Source organism: Anolis sagrei, chromosome 3 (assembly GCF_037176765.1).
Source record: "Anolis sagrei isolate rAnoSag1 chromosome 3, rAnoSag1.mat, whole genome shotgun sequence".
NCBI lineage: Eukaryota > Metazoa > Chordata > Lepidosauria > Squamata > Dactyloidae > Anolis > Anolis sagrei.
In genome coordinates this window covers 250,649,029-250,655,028 of record NC_090023.1, presented here as the reverse complement: position 1 = coordinate 250,655,028, position 6,000 = coordinate 250,649,029, and positions in this window count along the sequence as shown.

Genomic DNA, 6,000 nt, shown 5'->3' with positions numbered 1-6,000 from the left:
TCTTCACTTATCTTATTATCCTCTGATCTCACACTCACAGCTATGTTGCTGTTGTTGGTCTGTGTCCTCGAGTCATTTCTGACTTATGGTGATCCTAAGGTGCCCTATCATGGGTTTTCTTGGCAAGATTTGTTTGCTTTTTCCTTCCTCTGAGGCTGTGAGAGCGTGACTTGTCAAAGGTAAAGCAGCTTGTTGAAATGGCTGTGTACAGATTTGAACCATAATGGCTGGAGTAGCTATCCAACACTCAAGCCACTACACTCCATGTTGACTTTCAACACAAACATGTAACTGGCAATATACCTATGCTTTCATGTGAATTCCACCAAAGGTTCTGGATAAGTGGAATGTAATTCAGGAAAGTCCACACTAAAATGAATAATTTACTCTTGAAATTGCTACTAGGTTCCTTCACTCTTGTTAGCATTTCATTTTTATACTGCAATAAACCAATATCCCCCTCTCTCTTTGGAGAGACATAATAGTTGAATGATAAATTTATCCTTATTTTCTCACGTTGTGAAAGATCTGCAAGACCTGGAACACCTCACACAGCCTAAAAAGATTCAAGGCAAGGGACATGATTTGTATCCTTCTGAATTACATTTTATCCTGCTTCAATAACTGTATGCTTAATAACCTAATTATTCTGTATTACAGAATAATTGTGACTTGGTATCCACAAAAGCTCAGGTTGAAATGAAAATAAGTTAATTTTAAGAGTGCTGTTAAGATTCCTTTTTTCCTTTTTACACTGCAACATATTAATAAGGCTGATTCTTTAGAAACAACGTACCAAAGATTTCATATAAACATTGGCACCCTTGTTTGGGTGTGGGGAAATAATATGTAAGACTTGGCGAGGATCTTGTTCATTCTCTTAAGACATTGTTACATTATGCCATATTCTTATGGCATAATTAAAAAAAACCCTTCATGTTCTTTTTCCATGGCGAATTGGATATTTGGGTGGATGCTCTTCAGGTGGTCCAGGAACTTGTTTAGTTCTTCTTCTCCGTGGCTCCAAATGGTGGCTCCACATATCTGAAACATATAGTGTGCCTTTTTGTGGCTGTTTCCAGGGCTTGTTTTTCAAAAGTGTTCCATGTAGAAATTTGCTATGACTGGGCTGAGAGGGATCCCCATAGCTACTCCATCTTTCTGTTCATATAATTCATTGTCCCACTGAAAGTAGCTGGTGGTGAGGCAATGATGAAACAGAGCTGTGATGTCGTCCGGGAACTTCTGGTTGATTATTTTGATAGTGTCTGCTACCGGGACCATGGTAAATAGAGACACCACACCAAAGCTGATCACTTTGTTGTTGGTATTTAGAAAATGAAGGAAAATTGCCATTTCTATATGTCCTAGTCATCCATAAACCAGATCAACATTTGGGTCACACAGAAAACCTACACACACAGATACCTACATTAAAACTCCAATCATCACCCAAGTCAAAAAAGAAGCACCATTAAAGGCCTGACAGACCGTGCAAAAAGAATCTTCTAAACCCACCTCCTCCAAGATGAACCACCTCAACTGGGCTCTCCAGGCCAATGGATACTCCACCTCAGACATCAGAAGAGCTGCAAGACTGAGAACAAGCCACAAGAGTAAAGACAAAGATCCACCCAGAGGAAAAGTGTTCTTGCCATACATCAAGGGAACCACTGACTGCATAGGGAAGCTGATGAGGAAACACAACATACAAACTATCTACAAACCCACTAAGAAAATCCAACAAATACTACATTTAGCAAAGGACAAGAGGATCCTCTCTCCTCTGCAGAAGTCTATTGTATACCATGCAGCTGTGGACAAGTCTACACAGGGATCACAAAACACAGTGCCCAAACACAAATCAAGGAACATGAAAGGCACTGCAGACTACTTCAACAGAGAAGTCTGCCATAGCAGAGCATCCGATGAACTAACCTGGACACAGCATATTATTTGAGAAGAGAGAAATGCTGGACCACTCTGACAACTGCCATGTCAAGCTACACAGAGAAGCCATTGAAATCCACAATCATATGGACAATTTCAACAGAAAGGAAGAAACCATGAAAATGAACAAAATCTGGCTACCAGAACAAAAAAAAACTCTAAAATTATAAGAGTAAATAAGAAACAAAACTCAAACACAGAGAAACTCCAGCCAGGAAACAATCAGAAACACCTGGTCACCTCTCAACAAGGAAATTTCCCTGGCAGTAACAAGCCACACCTCAAAACTGTCAGGCCATCAAATGCTAATCAAGGTGGCCAATTGGAACAGTCACACCTTAGCTCCAACAGACAAGAGTTTTTTTTCTCCCACCCTGGACCTTCCACAGATATATAAAGCCAATTTTCCAGTTTCCAACAAACCTCCAAGGACACTTGCCACAGATGCAGGAGAGAATGCTTTTAGAATATAGCCATTCAACCCAAAAAACCTACAACAACCCAATGGGAATATAGATAATAATGAGGACTTTCATGATGCGGGCTCAATAAAGCTGTGGCAGAAAAGGCAGAAAATCCCACAATATTTGCTTTGAACTGGCATATATAGCAATGTGGACTCAGGGCCCTTCCATATAGCCCTATATCCCAGAATATCAAGGCAGAGAATCCCAACACATCTGCTTTGAACTGGAGTATCTCAGGCCCTTTCCACACAGCTGAATAAAATCCCAGATAACCCAGCTCAAAGCAGATATTGTGGGATTTTCTGCCTTGATACCCTGGGATACAGGGCTGTGTGGAAGGGCCTTGGGTTATCTGACAAATGCAATATTCCAGCCAGCACGTCAATGACTTAAATCAAGAAATAGTTTTCTAAGATCTACAGAGACACTCGCTGGAACACCTCAGAAAGCGAGAGTCCAAAAGTGGCAGGCTCAAACCCAGAACCTCAACCAGTGGCTGGTACCAAATGAGAGACTCCCCCCTGGGCACACAGAAAACTGGGCAACTTGGAAAGTGCTGAACAGACTGCGCTCTGGCACCACGAGATGCAGAGTCAACCTTAAGAAATGGAGCTACAAAATGGAATCCACGACATATGAGTGTGGAGAAGAGCAAACTACAGACCACCTGCTGCGATGCAACTTGAGCCCTGCTACATGCACACTGGAGGACCTTCTTATAGTAACACCAGAGGCACTCTAAGTGCCCAGCTACTGGTTAAAGGACATTTAATCAACTACCAAGCTTGCAAACTTTGTTTTGTTTTGTTTGTTAAAATGCAATACAACTGTTTGGCTTGCTCCTGACACGATAAATAAATAAAATAAATACTCCACTTAGGCAGAAAAAAATGCAATGCAAAGATACAGAATGGGGGACGCATGGCTCGAGAACAGTACGTGTGAAAAAGATCTTAAGAGTCCTTGTGGACAACAAGTTGAACATGAATGCGGAACAATGGCTTCAAACTACGAGAAAGGAGATTCCATCTGAACATTAGAAAGAACTTCCTGACTGTAAGAGCTGTTTAGCAGTGGAACTCTCTGCTCCGGAGTGTGGTGAAGGCTCCTTCTTTGCAGGCTTTTAAACAGAGGCTGGATGGCCATCTGTCGGGGGGTACTTTGAATGCAATTTTCTTGCTTCTTGGCAAGGGGGTTGGACTGGATGGCCCACGAGGTCTCATCCAACTCTATGATTCTATTCTACGAGTAAACACTGCCAGAAACACTGCAGAAAATGTGGGATTCCATTCAGCTGTGTGGAAGGGGCCTCTGTGTACTTTGGGAAGCCAATTTCTCTCTCTCTCTTTCTCTTCTATAAAATTAAAAATGTAATGTTTGTTTGTGGGATTAACATAACTCAAAAACCACTGGATAAAATGACATCAAATTTGAGCACAATACATCTATCAGGCCTACGAGTGACCACCACTCATAAAAACACTGAAAAACACAGAAGAGACTTTAAAAGCCAAAAAAAATAAAAAACTCATTACAACGCATGTGCAAAACCACACATATAAACACAAACACACACACATATATATACACATATAGACAAATATATATACACACAAAACACATATACACAGACTCGGCCACAGCAATGCATGGCAGGGGATGGCTAGTTATTACCTATATAAATAAAAATGTAATGTTTGTTTGTGGGATTAACATAACTTAAAAACCACTGGGCGAATTGACACTAAATTTGGACTCACGACACCTATCAGGCCAATGAAACACTGAAAAACACAACAGAAGGGACTTAAGAAGCCAAAAAAAAAAAAGAGAGCAAAAAGACGCTACAGCGCATGTGCAAAAAAAAAAAAAAAACCTCCCCCGGCAAACGAAACACACAGTAGCATATCCACACTCTCTTCCAGACTACAGTTCCCAGCATCCCCTAGACCAGGTCATTTAGGAGAGGAGGGTTTTTGGTTTTTGTTTTCTTTTTGTTGTGTCAGGAGCGACGTGAGAAACTGCAAGTCACTTCTGGTGTGAGAGAATTGACCGTCTGCAAGGACGTTGCCCAGGGGACGCCCGGATGACTTGATGTTTTCATCATTTTTATGGGAAGCTTCTCTCGTGTTCCCAGATAAGGAGCTGGAGCTGATAGAGGGAGCTCATCCACCTCTCCCCACATTCAAACCTGCGAACTGTCGGTCTGCAGTCCTACCGGCACAGGGGTTTAACCCACTGTGCCACTGGGGGCTCCATAGGAGAGGAGGGTGATCTAGAGGGTTTATTTATTTATTTCTCATGTCAGGGCAGCCAGTCAATTATATTACATTTCTAACAGAACAAAGCAAACAAACAGACAAATACAAAACTTGTGAGTTTGGTAGTTGATTAAATGTCCTTTGACCAGTATCTGGCCACTTGGAGTGTCTCTGGTATTGCTGCAAGAAGGTCCTCCATTGTGCATGTGGCTGGGCTCAGGTTGCATTGCAGCAGGTGGCCAGTGGTTTGCTCCTCTCCACACTCGCATGTCGAGGATTCCACTTTGTAGCCCCGTTTCTGAAGGTTGGCTCTGCATCTTCTGGTGCCAGAGCGCAGTCTGTTCAGCGCCTTCCAAGTTGCCCAGTCTTCTGTGTGGGAGGGAGTCTCTCATTTGGTATCAGCCATTAGTTGAGGTTCTGGGTTTGAGCCTGCCACTTTTGGACTCTCGCTTGCTGAGGTGTTCCAGCGAGTGTCTCTGTAGATCTTAGAAAACTATGTCTGGATTTAAGTCATTGACGTGCTGGCTGATACCCAAACAGGGGATGAGCTGGAGATGTCTCTGCCTTGGTCCTTTCACTATTGGCTGCCACTTCCCGGCAGATGTCAGGTGGTGCGATACCGGCTAGACAGTGTAATTTCTCCAGTGGTGTAGGGCGCAGACACCCCGTGATAATGCGTCATGTCTCATTCAGAGCCACATCCACTGTTTTAGTGTGGTGAGATGTGTTCCACACTGGGCATGCGTACTCAGCAGCGGAGTAGCACAGCGCAAGGGCAGATGTCTTCACTGTATCTGGTTGTGATCCCCAGGTTGTGCCAGTCAGCTTTTGTAAGATATTGTTTCTAGCACCCACTTTTTGCTTGATGTTCTAGAGGGTGATCCAATGCACTTCTTCGAAGCTGCAAGCTATCTTCTCCTTGGATTTGAGAGCATTGCAATCCCTGCATATTTCCAATTCCCTATTCCTGGACTGCAGCTCCCACCAATCCTCCAGAATAGATCAAATAGAGATAGGTAGGTAGGTAGATTGATCAGGAGGACTGCTGGGAGTTGCAGTCCAAGATTGGGTAGAGAACTGGGAGAAAGAGGAAGAGAAAGAAAACTGGGGGGAAGGGAAGAGAAGGAAAGAGAGAAGGAAAGGAAGGAGAGTAAGAAAGGAAGGAGAGAAAGAGGGAGAGAATGCTGGCCACAGAAACGCGTGGTGGATACAGCTAGTATATATATATGTATTTCTAATATTACTGTTGCAATCTTTGGGGAGCTTGCAACAGTAGATATTTATAATATATAAACAAAGATCTCTTCTCGGTAGGGCAGGGA